This window comes from Mauremys reevesii, linkage group 8, assembly GCF_016161935.1.
Source record: "Mauremys reevesii isolate NIE-2019 linkage group 8, ASM1616193v1, whole genome shotgun sequence".
Taxonomy (NCBI): domain Eukaryota; kingdom Metazoa; phylum Chordata; order Testudines; family Geoemydidae; genus Mauremys; species Mauremys reevesii.
The window spans coordinates 16,811,774-16,831,798 of record NC_052630.1 but is presented as its reverse complement, the minus strand read 5'-3'; the positions used below and the strand labels follow the sequence as shown (position 1 = coordinate 16,831,798).

General features: G+C 39.0%; 1 long non-coding RNA gene across 1 annotated transcript; it reads left to right on the top strand.

Annotated features, from left to right (window-relative positions):
• Positions 1–9,562: 9,562 nt before the first annotated feature.
• Positions 9,563–19,355, top strand: LOC120369697. The gene is made up of 3 exons (XR_005583346.1): positions 9,563–9,597; positions 12,641–12,715; positions 18,780–19,355. It is a non-coding gene; the product is annotated as an uncharacterized LOC120369697 (long non-coding RNA).
• Positions 19,356–20,025: the final 670 nt, after the last annotated feature.

The following is a 20,025-nucleotide window of genomic DNA, read 5'->3' as shown; positions in this document are numbered from 1 at the left end:
AGTCTGTTGGTGTTATTGGGAGTCTTTTTGTTGGCTTCAGAGCACTTTGCAACATCTCCTTGAAGCACCTTTCCACTAAGGTCCCTCAAAGCACTTAGCAATCTTTAATTATTAATTAAGTATACTTCACTTTACCAGCGTGGGGTAAGTAGTATTATCCCCATGATTCTTTTAACACAGTGCAATGTTGTGCCTGGCTCCTCACCAGGTGAACAGATTGAGGAGGGTATAATAATAATACCTACCCTACATCAATATAAGAAGCCTTTCATATGACAGGTGTCAGAGTCAGACAGAGTTAAGAAAATGTTTTTTCATTCCTGCTTTACAGAGGTAGGCAACTAGCAAAATTCTGACTATATGGATGGGGAAACTGAGGCAGAGAGCAGTGAAGTGACATCCCCACAGTCATACAGCAGAGGCTGAGCTGAGATAGATGCCAGGTCTTCTGACTCCCTGTCCTGGGTCTTGTCCACTGAAGCATGCTGTCCCATACCGAGCCCCAGGTCCAATAAGCATCCAAACCAAATTTATAAACCTTTTGAGGTTCATCTATCATCAGTCTGGTTTTGAGGGAACATTACCTACACTTGAAGGGGTGAATGAATACAAATAGGTTTGCTTACTGTGTCACAGTGAATAAGTTTCTCCATTTCCTGTGTTCTTTGATTTGTAGTTTAGGTGGTTGCTTAGCCAATTGTGGAAGTAGAAAGAACTGACAGGGATTTGTAGGGGATCTTAATGCATGACAGTGTCTGTTAGCAAGAGTTAGGCTAACTGTAATCCTAATAACATGAGATTTGTAGAGATGAGGATTGTGTGAGGCGAGTGGAAAAGAACTGTGTGAGAAGTTGTTTTGACCTTGTGTAGATAATTCGAAATGTAGACTGGAGCCTCTTAAGTGAGAAAAACAAGATATCAAGATGACCTCTGTATAAACAAAATGCAGCTGTTGCTTATTATTGTCTGTAACAAAAGTATAAATGCTTGCTGTAATTGTTTACCTGTTGAGAGACCTGTCTAGGAAGGGGAGACCCTATGTCCTCGTGCACTCTCTCCCTGCTGTAGCTGCTAAACAGAATAAAGTATCTGACTTTGCTGCACCCAAACAAAAAGCGAGAACTGAGTTTTTCTCCGACACAATCTCCATGACAAACTCTTGTGTACATGTGTACCATCAAATTATGAATTACTTTGTTTAGAATAAGTCTATTATGGAGATGATTACATGTTATTTTTCCTCTCATTCCATATCCTCATGCAGAAGGGATGCGAATAATTCTCCCAGCTGTGAGCAGCGAGAATCAGTCCTCTCCACAGCCCCCGGCTTCACTGCGCTCATTCTTTAAAGTATTATTCGTCAGCTTAATTAGCCCTAAAGGAAACACTTGTTTCAAATTAGGACAACAGTTTTTCTGAAAAGGACATGATGACATTAACAATGGCAACTTGTTAAAATAATAGGGCTTTTAGGCTGGGTTTTAAATGAGCTGAGTGAACTCAACCACTTTAACTCAGTTGGGTTTCTGATTTAGCCTCTGAAAAATCACCTGTATTGTGATAATTCAACTCCTGATGAACCACTGGCCTCATCAGCATCATATTAGCACAATTACATTGCTCTGTAAAGGGTCAAATATTGTCACAACTTCAAGAAGTGATACATCTAAGTCATATCTATGAACATAATGTAGGCCATGAAACAGACATGTTTTCAAGCTCCTCTCTGGCTTCTCCATCCCTACCAAAAATATCAGAAACAGGCACTGTCAGAACTCCGAGAAGTCGAACTCTCCGCGTCGACCCAGCGGGTAAGTATGGACCTACCCTAAGATACACTGGCAGAACTATGTAGGGCCTAGCACTAGAAGGCTAGGACTTGCTGCAGGCCAGGATTAAGGTGCATTGCCAGCTTTGCATATTAGAATATTTTGCATGTCAGCATTTAGGCACTCTGGGAGGGCTGTGTGAGAGCTCAGAGCTAAAATAGCGCAGGGGGTGCTCCATTTAGGACTGAGATGCACTGGCAGATTTCTCCAGTTGTTGATCAGTGAATTCATTTAAAATGCCTGAACAATCTAATTTTTGAGCCAACAAAACAACCCGTTTCCTCAGCCTCTCTGAAATGTGAATGTCTCCCTCTGGCTTAATGTCCCTTTTTGCATACGAGCCAGATCTTTTTCTTTCTGTTTCTTTCTTAAGTCAGAGATGATGAAAGCCTTGGGCCACTCAATTCAGATACAGGGACAAACAGGAAAAAAAAAAGTGAAGGCATGAATAACACAGTAGGAGAGGTGACCTTCTGTGGTTCTCTCCTACAATGGCCCTTTCTGCAAAGTATAATTTCTGTGTTTATTCCCTGCTTACAAAAGTAATTTGAAGCATATTTTTTTCAGAAACTATTCTGCCTTAAGCACTCGCTGTTATGGATTGACCACTATTGTGCGTATACCTGAACTGAAACCACAACCTCAAGCAGGCAAGGCAACAGCTTCAATGGAGACCATTTAGAGAAAATTAGATGCTCATCTAAAGAAAAAAAATGTGGGCTTTTTTCCCTTTCAGAAATTATTTTCTAACTGAATCCTCTATTTCAACCCAGAAAATACCTTTTCAGTTCCTGGAAATGTTCTATAATTATGAGTCATGGCGTATGTGTGTGTGTGTGTGTGTATAATTATTCTATGTGTAATGCTCAGCAGTTAGCTTTGATTCACTCTATATTTTTATATTGTACTTAAAAAGGCTAAGCTATCAACTCAATATTCTGGTTATATATTTTCTGTCCTAATCAATTATTTCCAGTGTATTGGAACCCTTGCAAATTACATACTACTTTGAATTTCACACACTAGTTTTTGTTTTTGTTTTTTTACTATATGTTAGGATCTCCAGAAATGCTTTTCAGAGTGGGAATGATCGGCATGCCAAGTATCAGAGTCCCAAGTTCAAGTTCATTAGAAATAATGGAGAAATGTTACTTTCTCCCACACTGGAGGTTCATGGAAGAGAAATCAGGTACAGGATAACCAGGTACCACAAGTCTATTCAGTGGTGACTTTTGTCTGATCAGACACGCCCGGCCGCGGGAGGAACGTTCTGGTTTCAGGAAAGGCCGGCCTGGAATGGGGCAGGGAGTGGTCCCCGGCCCCTGGGGGAAGCTACATGGGGGTAACACATGTCCCTTGCCCCTCCCCCCATCAGGCCCAGGCCACCCAAGGGGACACCTCTCCCTCCAGCTGTGTCCGGGCCAGGCTGACCCGTTATTCTGCAAGGCTGCCGTGGGTCGGCCCCAGCCGGCCACCCACAGGCACCACCCGAGTTACACGGGACCCTGGCACTCTCCCGACTGCGCTGCGGCCCAGCGCTGGTGCATGTGGAGTGTCCACGCTCCTATCTCCATGGGCCCTGCTCGGCCCGCTGGGGATGGCTCGGGAGGAGCCAGCTCTGAACCTGGCCCCAGATGCCACTGGGCTGGATGCTTGCAACTGGCTATGGCAGGGGTATTGTGCTAGGCTCTGCAGCCTCCACTGCTGGCCGCCAGGGCCGGCTCTACTGTTTTTGCCCCCAAGCAGCGCGCCGAATTGCTGCCGCGGACGGCGGGGGCAGTCCGTGTGCCGTTTGGGCGTCACGCGCATTTCCGCGGCGGCGGCAATTCGGCAGCAGCTTCTGTCTTCAGTCGGAAGACAGAAGCTGCGCCGCCACGAACAGCTAAACATAGAAGCTGTCGCCGAATTGCCACTGCCACGGAAACGCGCGTGCCACCCTAATGGCACACGGACTGCCCCCGCCGTCCGGCGGCAATTCGGCACGCTGCTTGGGGTCAAAAACACAGGGACTGCCGCCCCTTGCAGATTGCCGCCCCAAGCAACTGCTTGGGATGCTGGTGCCTGGAGCTGGCCCTGCCTGTTCCCAAGCAGATACATGACAGCTGAGGTAGAGGAGCTACATCCCTGTGTGTCCTTCTAATCTAGTGTGGCTCTTCAGGCATAGCCCCTCACCATGATAGTAGAAGTGCCTTCTGCAGGGATGAGTATGGTGTGAAATCCTGAACAGAAGAGAATAGGCTGAAGCAGTCTCAGACTAAAGACTGCACAGCCTACTGGGGAGGATCCATCTGCCTAGTGACCGACTCCTGAAGCTGAGCACTGAAATATGAATTTGTTCCATTGTAATTGCAATGCTCAGGTTGCAAGTGTCTTTCTTTACATTCACTAATCTGCATTTTTAAAAGCAGTCTGTATTGGTTGATCACTCCTCATTAGAGTCTCCCTTATCATAGCCCTCAGCTGTTGTCGCTTTCTCCTGCCCACGTAAGCAGCCCCAATTAGTCTCTGTTGCTCCTTTCTGATCTCTGCTCAGAGTGGATGACCTCTTGAATATCCCTCTGTGTGCTCTGAAACATGGCCATGTTTAAAAATGGAATGATCCCATTAGCAAAATGGAATTAGCTGTGCAGAGAGGGGGAAAAAATTGTTATTCTAGTCAACAGGTTGTGATAACATGCAGTCACTGACAATTTGTGAAGTCTGGGGAATCCCATGTCTTTGAGTTACTTTACACAACCATGGCCAATAAGGTTTTTGAAGCTAATACACCACCTGTGTTTTCTGTTAAACAGAGATTCCCTTTCCCAAGCTCTTTTATCTCTTCATCTACACAGAAGAGCCAGCATGATATTCAGATTAAATGTTTGGCAATTAGCTCTTAAATGACAGTTTATTATTTCATGTGATACTCATAGCAATGGTAGGTTGAAGCCTAATGAACAATTGCCTGCTGTTCATACTAATGTCATCTACACCGCAGTGGGCCTCCCATTACTATTCAGCTTTAATGTACATAGTTACTCCGACCCCAGATTCTAAACACAGCTGCAGCACTCAATCTACACAAGCCCAACTTTGCATCTATAGATTGTTAGAGGAGGGGAGTATGGGACAAGGAATAATTGCAATTTCAAGCAGCTCTAGTTGTGCTATTCATTATTTTAATGGTGTATTCTTTTAGACTGGAAATATGATACCAATAAGGTTTGATTAATAAATAAATTGTCAACGTGTTATTGCTGTACCTATATGAGCCACCAGATTAATCTCTTCTTGTTGGATAAGCAGCACTACAGATACCAATGAAAATATTTCTGTCTATAGATCTTTTCATTTCAAGTGATTGTTGGTAGGACATTCCAGGGATGGAGAATTACTTAATCACTGCCTTCTTTCTTCAGTGTACAAACTATTGGCCATTAGTCAGATCACTTTGCTACAGTCCAGATAGGAATGTAGCATACTCGAGACAATTTAGCTTTTCTTTGTATGAAAATATTAACATTAATTTACCACATCAGCATTTGTCTGGCTAGTTGAAATCTGCTAAATCCATAGCATGTGGCAAGGAAAAAGGTACTGACCTACTAATTAACAATCAGAGTATTGGGCACTAGTCCAGGTGTTTTATCAAAAAGGCAGCATGCAGCTGTAATATAGAGTTGGAACCAGATCCTAAGCTGCTGTAAATTGGCATCCATCATTGACTTCAATGGGACTCTTGCTGATTTATATCAGCTGAGGATATCACCATTGGGCTTAAAGAGCAGACAGCTGCTTTTAGATGCCATAGAAATAGTAAAAAGTATGGCAGCAGAAATAACTAAAATGTGTTTGGTTTTATTTCCGTTTGTAACATTGAAAGGCATTGATGTATTTACCTCTGGGCCACGTGGAACAAGGATTGGGCCACCGTAAGCCAAGGGAAACAATCCACTGTTTAAATAAGATAAAAGAGATTAAAATAACTTTTCTAAAAATGTATTTTATACATTAAGGAATAAATAAAAACACTTATTACCGCTGTTAGTGGCAGGGGTTATTTTCTTTCATTTAAAACTTCAGTGACTGACAGGGCGCCCGAATGTTGGCCTGCAAAAGGACTCAACTAAAATTGCCCAGGCAAAAACAAAAACCTATGTAAACATATAAGCCATTTAATATGTCCAACCAACTCAATCTCTGATCAACCAGCAGTACATCAGATTCCAAAACCCATACCTCTTAACCGCATCCTTGTGCTAGTCTGAAATCATTTTTCTAGGATATTGAAAACAGCTGCTCCTCTAATTAGTACATTGAGTGCCTCTCTTATTTTCTAGATTAAAGTGTCAAATTGTTTCTTTGCAACACAAACAGCAGACACCTTAGAAAATAAGGTCAGAATCAGTACTATGTAGCAGCTGCCCTTAATGATTGTAGAAATAAAATAATAAGATAGGTCAGGATATTTTGACTATTATATGACGTTATAATGTGATGTGTCCTATTATGCAGTACTTCTGATATGTCATGAAATAAAAGTCATATTAAAATAAATACATTTCAAAATGAAAAATTTGTTTTTTAATGAAATGAAATGAAATTTTTTTAAATGGCAAATTTCCCCCCACAAAATGGAAATTGTGTTTCAAGCAGCTGCATCACAGACCATATGGAGAACACCTGGCCACCCATCCCCTCTTTTCCTGAAATGGGTTTAAGCTCATCAGAGACTTCCTCTGACTGCAACTCTGGTAGTATGTCAGGAGATGAGGGGCAGTACCTTAGGCTATGTCTTCATGGCAAAAAAGGTGGGTTTTTCATCAAGCATGCTAACATCAATAAAATCGAGATGGTGAAATCCTAGTGGAGACAAATCACAGGTACGTTTTTATCTAGATGTAACAGCATGAGGTTAACCTAGAACTTCTAGCTGGGGTTTACCTTGAGGTACACTGAGGTGAAAACTATCTGTGCCTTGTCTCCACTAGGATTTGATATTGTGATAGCTGAGTCAAGTTAACTAAATCAATGGAAAAACATATCTATTTTTTGCAGTGAAGACATAGCCTTGGGAGATAGGTCCCAGGTCATTTTAGAATCATAGAATTTTGGGACATATGGGTCAAAACCACCATCTTAACATACTCAGTTGTGTTTTGTTATAACTAAGATTTTGTCATGGATATTTTTAGTAAAAGTCATGGACAGGTCATGGGCAATAAACAAAAAATCATGGAAGCCATGACCTATCTGTGACTTTTGCTGCTGCAGCTCCATGGTTTCTCCTGCTACCATGGTGGCTGGGAGCTGTGGGGTTCCATGTGCCCCCCTCCCACCCCTGCTGCAAGGCTGTCACCCATTGCTGGAACCTGCTGGCTGCCAGCTCCAGTCCCAGGCCGCAGGGGCTGAAGCAGAAAATGTCAGAGGTCTCTGGAAGTCACAGATTCTGTGACTTCTGTGACCTCCGTGACATAAATGTAGCCTTAGTTATGACCCACTGATGTCTTAGATTAAGATACAAGGTGTGGGGGAATGTTTTTTAATTCCTATCTTTAGGTGGATGGGGTGTGTGGAGGGCAACATTATTTGTTTCAGGGCAACAAAAAGTATTAATTCATCACTGGTGGCATGCTGTTGAACAAGTTTAATAGCTTCCATTGGGTCACAATCATAGCAATTAGAAGAAATATTTTAAATTGAAAACCAACATATTTTTTCACTTTATTCCCAAATCCCACTTCTTGGAAGTGTTTTTGAGTGCATAATTCCAGCTTCTCCTAATGCAATTCTTTCTATACAGCATCTTCTGTGCGCAATTATCATAAAATGTTCCAGAGCAGACTGCTGTCTATATCCACTACTGGTGCGTCAGCTGAATCTTTTTGCAGGGGTGTATGTGTCCGACTCTGTGATGTGAGTCAATTAAATATTCTTCTTGGATATTGGAAACTGGTCTGGATTACAGCTGCTAATTGCTCAGTGAGAAACCTTCAATGGCATACTAAATACAAGGCAGATAGGAACAAAGCTTCACAGTGATAGCCTTTAAACAATGATGCATAATTAGAAGAAACAAAACGGTTACTTGAATGGAGGACTACATGCCTCCCTCTTATACGTGCTCATCGAATCAGCCATTATCAGTTATCTGCTCATGATTATATAGATGTGCATCAAACACACGAGCAGGTGATGCTGTACTCAGATTCTCTCTAGCACCAGTGGGGTTAAACACTGAAGAGATATCATCAAGTTCTTCTCCCTGGATCAGACCCGTGTGGTTTCAAGTGCTAGAGTAGGGCTGGGGTTCAGAGCCAATGGTACCGACATGGCAATTCATCTTTCACAGGATACCATACTCCCTTTGGCCTCTCTCTGGTGGCTGCCCAAAGGAAAGTTAAGCATAGCTGAAAAATTCTGAAAAGAGCAGTGCTTGTCTTGAACAATATTAATTTTTATTCTCTTCTTTTTCTCTGATGTCCAAGAATGTGGTGAGCTGATGCTGAATGCATGATGCTTACAGCATTTGCACTACCACTACTGTGTCTAATTTTAGCAAACCATTCTGAATATAAAAGGTGCTACATTAAAGTGAATCCAAATTATGTTCTATTTTATTACCATATTGACAAGGAAATCCTTGTGTTTGAGGGTGTAGTGAACCCTCAGCTATAATGAGCGAGTAACTGTCAATGTTGTTGCCCATAGACTGAGTGAAATCATATACACTACTCAGTTCAGAGAGGATCCTTGACGTAAACCATTCATATGTGTTATTATGAGTTTCTCTGTTATTTGCTGAAACCCTTATTATAGTCTCAGAATACCAGAGCAGAAAACTCCTATGTTTCAGCTCACTTGTATACAAGTGGCAGGTAGAGTGTAAAGAAAACACACTGCAAAAAATAAGAAAGGTTGGGAGTTAGGAGACATATTTTACATGTAAAATTACCAGGCCAGATTCTTATCTCTGTTACTGTAACGTAAATCTGGAGCGACGTGTTCACCTTCAGTGGAGTTCATCTCTCATCATTGGCTGAAGGACTCTTCCCTCCATTTCCAGTTTTGTACAGGTTCAAACTTTCACAAACTTCTGCAGAAATTTCACATATGACTGCTGGGCTCCAGTTGCATTATTCTCAGCAGCACAGCCACTGTGCAGGTGACACCTTCAAATTGCCACTCAAAGCTCCGCTTTGAAGAAATGAGATCGTCCCTTAAGAAAACAGCATGGTCATGCATCTGATGTTGCCTTAGCTATTATTGTTCGAAAATGATGAATTAGGAAGGAAGAGAATAAGGGAAAATTTCAGCTTAATTCATTTTTCCTTCGCAGGTTTGAAGGAAATTAGGGGATGACTATCCCCTGCAGTAATAGAACCACTTTCTGTGCAAACTTCTCCCTTCTACCATCTCACAGGTTGTGGGTACACCTCAGTTGTATTCCAGTTTGGGGGCTCTTTAGTGCACAGAGTGATACCAGTGTTGAATTGCTGCCAAATTATGCAGTGATTATGTCATTCAGACAAATGGGGACAAGATAGAGACTCACCAAGCTCGGAGGTGAAGAGCTGTTGCCTTTTTTATTCTTGTACTACAAAGAATTAGAGATAGGTGAAGCAGTTCAGATAATATATAAAGTCACTGAAACTGGAATAAAAACTGAACTGAATCGCATTAGAGGTTAGAAAAAGACGGATTAACTATTCTATTTGATTTTGCATGTCTCTTTACTTCCAGGTTTTAACCAAGAGCAGGAGCAGATGTGTGACTATTGCCACAAGTAAGACTGTTTGTGCCTGATTTCTAGCTCCAGTGTTGTCAAATCATGACTCAAACTGTTTGGCTAAGAATCCAGGTTTTGGGTGCTTATATGAAATAAACACATAGAGGTGCCCCCTGATATTGCCTAAGCAGCAGATATGCAAACCAGTCACTGAGTTTCTAAGGTCGTAAATATAAAAACAGTGTTAACAATGATTAATTATTAATGATTATACTTAGCTGCTATGCAATTCTTTTAATTTTCACAGTGCTGAGCAAATATTAATGAATTAATCTGCACAATAACTCTCTGCAAGTAAATTTTAGTATTCCCATTTTATGGTCCTTGTGAGATTAATACCAAGTCTAATTGGACAATAATTATCCACTTAGGACTTTGAAAATTAAGAACTAGTACTTCCAGTGTTTTTACATCAACAGAACAAGGGGACAGTAGTTCGCGTCGTTATCCCATTGTTTAGCCAAGCAGTTTACATGCAAATCAAGACAAAAGTAGTAAAACAAAGCAGATGAACAAGGTAAATTGTCTCTTTTTATCCTGAACATTTGTCTTGCATCACTGAAACTTGTGAAGATGCAGGACGTTATTCAGTTTCCTCTAATATATCTTATGGGATGATTTAAGACAACAAGCTGTATTGTAAACTAGAAGTATTTTAAATCTTCATTTTAGGAAAGGAAGGTGGGATTTAATTACTGCCACCACCAGTTTTCATTTCATTTTCATTCAATTTTTTTTATGAGATTATAAATTTGGTTGATAGTGGTAATAGTGTCAACATGATATACTTCTGTAAGTCATTTGAGTTGGTACCGCAGGACATTTTAGACTGGTATGAAATTAACATGGCACACATGTAATTAAAAACTGGCTAAGTAGGGCTGTCAAACAACTAAAAAAATAAATCACAATCACAAGATTAAAAAATAGTCTCAGTTAATCACAGTTTTAATCACACTGTTAAATAACAGAATATCAGTTTAATTTTTTTATAAATGTTTTGAATGTTTTTCTACATTTTTAAGTATATATTGATTTCAGTTACAACACAGAGTACAATATATACAGTGCTCACTTTATATTATTATTTTTATTACAAATATTAACACTGTAAAAAGGTTAAAAAAGATGCAAACTACATGTGGAAGCATGAAGTGGCATATGAATGTTTAGGAGATCTGGCACATAAATACCTTGCAACGCTGGCTACAACAGCCATATGAATGCTTGTTCTCACCTGCAGGTGACATTGTAAATAAGAAGCAGGCAGCATTATCTCCCATAAATGTAAGCAAACTTGTTTCTCTTAGTGATTGGCTAATCAAGAGCGGACTTGTAGGTGCTAAAGTTTTACATTGTTTTGTTTTTGCGTGCCGTTATGTAACAAAAAAAATCTACAACTGTAAATTGAATGTTCACGATAAAGAGATTGCACTACAGTATTTGTATGGGGTGACTTGAAAAATACTCTTTCTTTTGTTTATCTTTTTACAGTGCAAAAATAAAATAAAAAGCAGACAGGATCCCCACCCCAGGGCAGCATGGAGCCTATACCTACCTCTCTCCTCTGGAGCTGGGTCCTTGGGAGTGAGTTCTCTCTCTCTCCAGCTGAGCTGCAGCTCCTCCAGGCAGCAACAGCTGCTCTTCCTGTCCTCCTAGCAGGGAGGCTGATCACGGTTACTCCTGTAACCAGACTTCTAGTGTCCAGTCAGCACTGCTGACCGAACACAGCCAGGTCTGCTTTTCAACCAGACATAATGGGCCCCTTCTGAGTGTGAGTCCAGCGCAACTGCACCATTGTAAACCTGGTACTGGTCTTAGTACATAAAACTCATGGCAAATGTCTGGTGCAATTAAAGGGGTACGGTTATAAGATAAAATGGATTGGAAAAAGCATTAAACAAAAGCCTCCCTTAAGGGACCTGAGGAAGGGGGGTTCAGGGCTCCTACAACTTGTATAGTGGAGAATCAACCTTCCTCTTTTTCTCACCCCGCTTAGCCCTCATAAAAGGGAGGGACAGAAGGGTCCCAGCTATGAGATGCCTGGGACCAGGTTGGGGATGATGTGGAAATGGTTAAGAAATGATGATGATCTGCACTGTTCATTTATTGCTGGGCTCTCTGTTATTTTAAGTGTATTAAGTTGTGGCCTAATTAGACCACATCTATTGCCCTCTGCATTTCTTTCAGCATGGCCAGACAATGGTTTATTAACAATTAAACTGCCTACCTCAGAGAAAAGGTTGTTGGCCTGAGGCTTAATGATAGTGTCCATCAGAGTATGTCTTCAGCACCTAATGGAAAGTTCTAACTATTTGTGCCTCATAGATAAGGAGATTAATAAATCTTCAAAGACCATGCTTCATGTGCAAACATTTTTCACCTAAATAAAATGGGGAAAAAAGTCCTACTGCATTAATGAAATTGATTTTTCTGTTTGTTAATGTCAGAGTTTACAGATTTCCTTTCAAGGTCATCAAATTTCCCCAAACATCACTATAAAGTAATAGACCCACAAATTATTTAAAAGAAAGAAAGGGAAAAAAATCTTCCAAGCGCTGGTCAGAGATAAAGTTTTGGGGCCTAATTCTGATCTTACAGTGCTGGTTTTAACTGGGCCTCATTCTCCGCTCATTGACACCAGCATAAGTCAGGAGCAACTCCAATGAAGTCATTGTAGTGACACCGCTGTAAAGCTGCCGTGAGAGGAAAATCAAGCCCGATGGTATTACTGGAGATATCCCTGATTTATACCAGAGTAATTGAGATCAGAATTAGGGTCTTGCTTTTTCATTCTGAATTGATGAGTTCCTCAAATGTATTCTCTCCTACATACACAAACTGAGAAATTGACTGAGATTTCTGGGGAATCATAGTACAGTTAGTTTGTGATTACCTGTGAAAGGAGTTAGCTATGTTTATCCAACCCTTTCTAATTCCATGCTAAGCATAAATGTACAAGAAGAAAATACATCCAATTTACTTGTATAATCAGCATTACAAACATTATTTAACTCTGCCTGTTCCTTTCCTTTCAAAGGTCCAATGCCAGAAGAAACTCTGTGGCAAAAGACTAAAGGGTCTAGTTTCCTCCATGCACATGGGATTGATTCAGGTAACTAATGGGACTAATGGGAGTCTGTTATGGTCTTGCCTTGATATAGTTCAGATGCCTGAAGGAGCAATACTAAAGCAAAGAATCCTGCACTGGCAAGGGGCTGGACTGTATGACCTAATAACTCTTTTCCATGTCTATATCTATGATTCTTTGAAACTTAGTGGAGACCTATCATTTGTCTTTAGCTCCTTTAATTTTAAGGGAGGGAGTGAATGTGGTTATTGCAGCTCTCCAGTAAGAGTGGTAGAGAGTGGAGATTTAAGCTAACTCAAGATATAGAATAATTGCTTTTAGATTCAAAGGTCACACAGTTTCACTCCCAGCAAGTATAATCTGCTCATAATAAACTCACAAACACTGCTGTACACTGTTGGGAACATAGACCTTTAAAGGTCTGATAACAATTGATTTTGACAGCAGAATAGTAATAGATGACTGTAAATATTAATGGAAGACCACGTTGTGCTCTGTTACACCTACGTGAAACCAGAATAAGTCCACTGGCTTCCCTGGAGCTACTTCTGATTTACACCAGTATTTATGAGTAACCTCTTTAATATTAATGATAGGCATTCTGAGTACAGCCATGCATCTGATGTCTATTATCTAGTTGTAGCAGAAAAACCTAGGTCTCAAAAGAGAGAGATGTTGTTTAGAGGTTAGAGTACAACATTGGGAGCAGAATACCTGATTGCCTAATTCCATAAGGCTACTTTGAAAATTGTAGCTCATGTACCTAAACTTGAGTTCTAGAGCTGGAAAAAAACAGGAAAAGAATTTTGTGAAAAATGTCAGAAAATGCTGAAGGTGTTTTCCTTTCACTGGCTTCAAAGTAAAGCAATTCTCCATTTTTCTGTAGCATGTTAGGGATATTTTAATACATTTTTTACCAGAGTTGTAATTGAAATCATTTATTAAACTCTGATCAACATATTTTGCTTATCAAAACCCATGTTTTCTTAATAATATTGAAAATTATTTTAATACAAAACTGGATTCATTCCCAATTGTAATATCAGTTAAAAAGTCTTTTTGAAAATGTCACAAAAATCAGTATATTCTGATAATGTCAGTGGCTTTTTGTGAAGAGTTTAGGTTTTGAAAAAAGGCCATTTAAAAATAAAAAGACCTTTTTACATGAAAATTCAACAAATTTTATTAGGCTCCAAAGCCCATGTTTAGGCACCAAAATAAGTAGAATGATTTTTAAAATTCTGAGCATCCACCCAATCTCATTTCAATAGCAGTTTGGCACTTTTGAAAATCAGGCTATTTAGATGCCTAAATACAGATATAGGCGCCAAAATGTATCTATCCAGTTTTGTAAAATCTTTTAAATCTTAGCTCTGGATTCTATGGCCAGCTCTGCTGCTAGCTGTGTGCCTTTGGACAGTCACTTCACCTCCTCGTGCCTCACTTTCCCATCTGTAAAATGAGCATTAACAATACTTCCCTTCCTGGGTTTTTATGAGCCTTAATTAAAGGCTGTTGCTCATCTGAAAGGTTCTGTATAAGTGCAAAAGTATCATTCAGCAGGGACTGTGTCTTTTTATAGTGTCTAGCGGTGGCCCCATTTTTATTGGAGCTCATGGGTATTGCTGTAATGTAAATATTAAATAATATGAAAAATAACATGGAACGGAGAAGTTTCTTGGACTGCTCTCTCCCCTCTCATACCACCCACCTTCCTACACATAACAGTCCTGGTCTTTTCTTCATCATTTATGCTGTCACCGGCTTTTTAGTTCTTATTTCCGCTTCTGCTGCCATTAAGCTGTCTGTTACTGTCCTTTTAAATGAGATTTTATGAAGTATAAAACCCACAGCACTTGATTCTCATTAACCTATTATAAAAAGTAATAAAATGATAATTTTTGCCAAAAGCTTTGGGCTGACCTCAGGTTTAGCATCTTGGGTAGGAGACAGTTCAAGTGGATTTCCACAAAGTTGCATCTTTAGCAGAGTTAATATTAGGTCAATAGGAGCAGTGTTCCATTTTCAGCAAAGTGATGCCACTCACTTTAGAAACACCACTGGGCATCAGGCACTATAAGCTATATAAACTGGATTTTATATATATGTATATATATAAACATTTTATATGTATATATATAAACATTTTTGGCCAGCTCTAATATGTATATGGATGTGTCATGCATGTCTTTACAATTTGTTTAAATAATTTATCATCAACAGATGAGGAGAGCGACATAACCATATAATAGAAATCAAAGGACCATATCTCTTTGAAGGGAGTTTCTTCCTCCCTCTTCCCATGATTTATCATACTCTGAGCTGCACATTCAGGAAGAAACTGTGTATTTTTGCTGTGTCATGTCTATATGTATATAATATGTTAGAGTTGGTTAAATATATATATACACAGTATGTGTGTTGAATATATATATTCAACCAACTGTAACACACACACACACACACACACACTGGAAAAGAGCTTTATATTTAAATGGGGGGGAATCAATATTTTTCCAGTTTTTGTGCAAAACTAAGCTCCCTGCCTCACAAAAACCCTAACCAGCTCTAATATGCATGTTTATTATTAATGATTTAAAAACAGAATTGTTTTCCACAGAGGCTTTTACTAGGTGAGTTAATTGCTAGACCTATTCTTAATTCTGCATCAGCATGTTCTCCATTTTCCTGTAAACATCAGGGGAAAGGGTTAGTAGTGCATTTGAAAATTCAGCAAAGGCAAAGGTTTGCTGCAAGGTACCTTCTGATGGAATCCTGCTGAAAGAGGGGGCTATATCCTTGCTTTGTCCTCCGATAAGTACCTTTCTCCACAAGGAACCCATTGATTTTTTTATGAGGGCTTTAGAATTTTGATTAATAATAATAATGGCAACTTACAATACACTGCTGGCTTTTCAAGATCTATTTTGTACGTTGTAATTAATGTGCATGTTATAGTTTGTGGATGAAATCCTGGCCCCACTGAAGTCAGTGGCAAAACTCCCACCGCCTTCAATGAGACCAAGATTTCATCCTGTATATCCTTGGCTCTTTTGTATGGATTTAGTAGATTATTGTTCATTTAGAGCATGGTGAAAAACTAAGCATGAGCAAAGGTGTCAGAATTAGGCCTTTATTGATATCTCTTTAGTCCAGTGATTATCCCTGCTGATGTCTCAGAATCTCCACTTTACCCACTCTGTAAAGTTAGAAGCTCACAAAAAGGTTTCCCATGAACTCATTGGGAACAAATCCTTAAATCTGCATTTTTGAGTGTGTGAAATGTGGTCAGATGCTGGGAAGAGATTGGTCTTTGCCTCCTAACCCGTAACATAGGACACAGGTCAGGGTTATAAATAACTACACCCTGTCACATAGCAGAGGTCAGTATTCCCTGACTCCAGAGTTTACAAGCATACATTTGCCAAATTCCTCTTTAATTTTAAATATAAAGCTCTCAGAAGTACCAAGGGTTAGCTGGTGATCAGGGACCTAAAACTACAGAAACAAAATTCTGTATTCAGAGGTTTTATCTTAATACCTATTTCTGTGTTTTTGACATCAAAGGCATTCACCTGAAACATTCATCACAACATTTTCTTTCCTTGTTTTTTTATTCACATCATATGTCTAGATAATCGGTTTCCATGGAGAATTAGATCTTAAACTGATAAAAAAAATCTGTAAACAAACTGGACTTAAAAAAAAGATAATTGATAAGGAATTGATCATGGGTTCTGTGCTAGATTGGTTGACAATGTCTCTATAAGTGCAAAATAATTTAGGGTTTGGTTAATACATATATTCATACACACACACTATTTTGCTGCATAAAAACATTTTAAAATACGTTAAACCAAAACCAAAATTATTAGAGAGGTTCGTTTTTATTTCAAAAAGTCAATTTCAAATGAAAAATTTATTGGTTTGAAATTTCCCATGGGAAAACTAAAAGTTTTCATTCAAATGACATTTTCCCTTTAAAATGGTGGTTTCAATAAAACAGTATTTTTTTGTGGGAAAATGGCACTAAATATGTCTAACGCTCTGCTAGTGGAAAACACACACACACAAACATTTCATCTTGCTGTATGAGAGGAATATGATAGACAAAACTTCATAATGACTGTCTCCTGCAATTCTGCTTAATCCATAATAAAATGGACACAAAGAATCTGAACTCAGATAAGTCTGCCTATTTAATGGACTGCAACTAAGTGATAATGTATTATGTATTTTAATGCAGCTAATTTTTCAAGTCACTGCTTAGCTGCAATAAACTCCAGAGCTGTGTTTCATGATAACTGCCAGCACCCAGATGATGGAAGCTTGCAGTGTTGCTCTTTACACTCTCATGATGGTGCTTTGAAAGAACAAGCTGACATTGTCTGACTCTGTGATGAGTCTCCTTCAGGTTTTTAATTAACAAAATGATGTCCAACACGCCACACATTTTGAGTGTCAAGGCACCAGTTTAATTAAAATATTGATGTTCAATGAAATAGGCATTTTGAGGGTTCATGACCTGCTGCTTGGAGAGGGGGCTTATGATGTTGGCGGTGAAAAGGATCTAAAGGAAGAAGAGGAATTAGCAAGAGTTATGGAATCTCTGAATGCTTGCTAGATAGGTTATTTGAGACTGCCAGTGTTTGGAAGACCTTGTTGGAGACACTTAAGGTGGAAGGGCTATTGAGTCTAAGGGATAGAATTTTCAAAAATGTCTGTGTTTTAAAAATCTGGCCCTAGGTGCCTAAGTCGCTTTTGAAAATGGGACGTAGGCATCTAAGTCACTTAGAGTAAAATTTTCAAAAGGGCCTAAGACTACACTATCAAAGATACTCACATCGTTACCATAGTATCTGAGCATCTCACAGTCTTTACTGTATTTATCTTTACAACAGCCCTGTAAAATAGCAAAGTATTAATACCCCCATTTCTTACAGATGGGAAACAGAGACTTGCCTAAAGTCAAACAGGAGGTCTGTGGCTGATCAGGGCATTAAATCACTAACTCCCAAACAGTGCCCTAACCAATAAACCATCCTTCCTCTAAAGATATCTTGGTTTCAAGATGAAATGCATTGGAAAAAATGTTTGTGCCCTTAGAGTCCAAACCCTCTCACTAGTTATTTGAAGACAGAGCCCTATAGCTCCTGTTTTGGCCTTCTGTGACATCACTTTTCTAGTCTTTCAAACACTTGCAACGTCCTCTAGCTGAAATAGGGAAGTTAGGATATGGTATTACTAATGTAATAAAAAAGGCAGACAAAACTTTTAAAAGGGAGCAATAAATGGTGCTAAATAAGATCTAGAGCTGCTGTCCATGGAGCTGCGAGATTTTGGAACTGTCCATGGTGCCTTGCTTCAATTGATTTTTTTAAAAAAATAAGCACAGTGCTTAAAACTCATGGAAAAGCACAGTAAGGGCCAAATTCTGGTCTCAGTTAACAGATTTATATCCACATAACTCAACTGGAGCTTAGAGTTATCCAGATTTACACCAGTGTAAATGAAAATAGATTTTGGCCTATAGCATCAATGTATTTTACTGTCTTTAAAACAACCCCCTAGTTTATTTGTAGTAACCTTTAGGAGGTTGAATCTGAAATTGATTTTGTGCTGATTTACTAAACACCTTCACCTGTTCACAGTGTGTTTTTTTTATTGTGTAATAACATGTGCAATATCAGATATTGGTACAAATTATTTTTTACTTAGGAGAAAGATCACTGAAGCATTTGTCCTGAAAAACTCTTGGATGTATTTATAGATTTTTTTTTTGGTGAGAAAGCAAAAGGGAAAATGTGAAATGACTATATGTTCCACACTCTGATCATCCAGTTAAAGCTGGAATGGATTCAAACTGAAGTAAAGAGAGAGTTGGGTGGGAGGGGTTGTTTGTTTTTTGGTTAGTTGGTGTGTGTGTATTTAACACTAGAGTTGTAAAACTGAACACTCAAAAGTTAGGAAATGTCAGAGGTAAGTTTGCCTGTGCAACCTTAATTAGGCCTCCTTGTGCATATGCCTGTTGATACTGGCTTTAATATTATGATACTGGCTTAATTACATACAGGTTTTTTTTCCACAGGACCCCTGCCCTTTTCAGTGCACAGAATGGATGGTGCGCAGTTAATGAACAGATACTGAATATTTTTTAATCCTCATTGTCCAATGTGTGATAATGTCCATTGTCCAATTACTTACAGCTCACTACTCAAACCCTGACTTGAATTCAGAATTTTTAATTTCCTCATGGGCTTTTCTATGGCATTCATCAGTATAATATCTGAGTGCTTCACAAGCATCGATGAATTTATTTTCACAACACCCCAGTGAGATGAGGGGATATTATGAGCCCCATTTTTCAGATGGGCAATGGAGACACACAGAGATTAAGGCCAAAAATTTAATCTTATTTTGGGTGCTCAATTTGACATGCCTAGGACCTGATTGTTCAGATTACTTAGAATCATACAGTACATCGTACATTCATAACAAAGCTCCCTATTGAGTTAAAAACAAAAGCAAACCAATTTGAAAAATAGAAGTACATAGCAGATTTTACCCTAGACAGCTTAATCTGAAGCATTTAGCCTGAATTTTAGCCCAGTCCAATAACTTGGATCATGGGGCAGAGGGTACAAGATTTTTTAACTATATGTTGTTGCAGGAAGTTGATGTTTGTTGTGGGGAAAAATAAAGGAATCAACAGCTAAATAAGAAATAGGTCAGATCATTAGTTTTAATATTTTACTCATTGACAAACTCTATTGATTTTCACTGAGCCTCACTGATGTCCATAATATATAGTTAAAAAGCAGATGATGCTTCATGAAAAAGTTTGGAATTCATTCTGTTTAAAAAACAATTCCATCTACGACAGAAAATCTATTTTTGTTTCCCATCATTTTTTATTAGGAAGGGAATTTGCATTAAAACATAAAACATCCATTTATAAACTCGCTGTTTGCACCCTTTTGGAAAAGTTCTATGGAACTTAATGGAAAAATGACAGATTTTCTGTAGACTTTATTGATTCACCAAATACAATTTATTATAGTGTTATATTCCTGCTATAGAATTCCATATGATGGTTCAAAGAAACCTCTGGAAAGGAGATCATTTTCTATTGCAGTCTATAAGTGTTTAGATTAAAATCTTTAGACTTCTATTACATTCCTATTGAACCTGATTGGGTTCACATCATACTAAATTGTATATGCCTAATCTGGCAAACACTTACTGCAACGGGACTAGCCACGCGGAGAGTATTATTCATAGGACTAAGTGTTTGCAGGATTGAGCCCTTTTCCACTAGAAGCCTGGTTAAGGCT